Genomic DNA, 1,860 nt, shown 5'->3' with positions numbered 1-1,860 from the left:
TTGTGCCTCTTCCATCCGGGTGCTGGTGTAGAAAGAGACATCGTAAAAACTTTCTGTCGTATTCTGTTGGAGGCAGAAAATGTCATCTGGCTTCATCTTCAAGGCACTGAAGAGGATTTCTCTTCCAAACACCAGTCTATCAATTACTTTGTCTTCCGTCTTCCATACAAAACACAATGTGTTTTTCAGTCCGGCCATTGTTCTTGCCGACTGCATAGTGGCCGATGCTGCCATCGCCAAAGAAAACGTGGCCATGAGTGTACCTGGCATATGATCTTGATCTTAGCCAAAAGGCCGAGAAGCGATCTGCGAAACTGATAAGAACAGATACTACAGTTGATCTTAGCCAAAAGGCCGAGAAGTGATAACCCCTTGCCGTTGGTAGCACAAGGCCACCCCTCCGGTCCGGTCCGGTCCGGTCCGGTCCAGTCCGTCCTCGTCGGGGTGTCACAGTATTTTACCATCAATATGGTACGATCAATATGGTAACGGGTACCTTGGAAGAGCCACCAGCCAAAGACACCCAACCTTGCATCAAAAACGGAGAATAAATCTCAAGTTCAGACTCCCCACTACCAGTAAGAGCATCAAGTGAGGACAGATTTAACGAACTTGTTGTTCTTTTTATTCAGAGAGAAGCAGTTGTCAATGGTGTGCCACACTTCCTGCAATACATTCTCCTTACTACCTCACCTCAGCGTTGACAGTGAAATTCAATGAAGGCTTATGGCCCCTGGAATCTGCGTCAAAACGCTCTGATGCCCGGGCCACACCGCCTGTGTGAGCGGCACGTGTGCGTCGCGGAACCTGTTGCTTTTAATTTCGGTGCCCATGTTAACAGGTTAGAGCAGCCACACAGCCAGCGTGAGCAGCGCGGCTCAGGCGTGGCGTGGCTGTGGCTCATTTAGAGATTTGGCGTGTTGCCTATTTTTTCAGCATGACGCGTGTGGTTCTCAGCAAATATAGACAGGGAAAACGATCTGTTGGTACACTCTAAAAACGAAAACTTGAAATTGCTCGCCTTAATGTGATTTTTGAGTAAATTAAACAAAAAATATTAAATTGCCCTGTCAACTAAATAAAATTATTTGTTACAACTAAACGTATTAATTTCCTCGTGAAAAGTTGGGCCCACTACAATATTGCTGTTGGGAAGACAGGCATATTTGAGTCAGACTCCAGGTGGGGCTTGGCCAACTACTTTGCGCATGCTCATTTGGACGCCTTGGTTACAACGGGGTCTCCCAAATGATTGTGCAGGGAGTTTCCACTACCATCTTCCATCTTTTTGCCATGTTCCCAGTGACTGCAGCTCTCTGTGACGTGGAAGTAGTCCATAGAAGGTGAGTGTTTTTATCGAAATAATTTTAGAGATCGCTGTTTTGCTGTAATTACATGTGTAAATTTACGTAATCTAGCCTGCTTCGGCAATTGAAATTATTGCTACGTTAGCTATGTAGCACATGGAGGTAGCCCCATGGCTGCTTGCATTAGTTGGTGCATATTGGTAAGGAAGAATGAAATAGAACTATTCATAGTCAGCGGTTTTGACCAATTTAATTTTTTTGATATGGAGTGTATTGAAACGCAGGGGCAGCAAGAACTTGATGTTATAGCATCGCTAGCCGCGATGCTATAACATCACGGCTAGCAGCTATTAGCGTATGCTAATAAAAGCTAGCGAGTGCTTTCCCATTTAAAAGTCGACATTTTAATTCCGACAGTGTAACCGTTGCTTGTGAAAGTAATCTGCATGGTGGACAGCCACGTTTAAGAGAGACCTAAGAAACCTAAGACACCGAGAATGTATTTTCTTTGCATGGTGCACTTTTACATTGAAGTGCTGCAATTTTTCTGCTA

General features: G+C 44.8%; 1 pseudogene; it reads right to left on the bottom strand.

The window, feature by feature from the left end:
* Positions 1-242: 242 nt before the first annotated feature.
* On the bottom strand, positions 243-366 carry LOC139644326 (U2 spliceosomal RNA; annotated as a pseudogene).
* Positions 367-1,860: the final 1,494 nt, after the last annotated feature.

This window comes from Centroberyx affinis, unplaced genomic scaffold (genome assembly GCF_046629955.1).
Source record: "Centroberyx affinis isolate AG114_WGS23_722 - 3 ecotype Tasmania unplaced genomic scaffold, CSIRO-AGI_Caff_v1 ptg000721l_1, whole genome shotgun sequence".
In the NCBI taxonomy this organism is placed as follows: domain Eukaryota; kingdom Metazoa; phylum Chordata; class Actinopteri; order Beryciformes; family Berycidae; genus Centroberyx; species Centroberyx affinis.
This window is presented reverse-complemented; position numbering and strand designations above follow the sequence as displayed.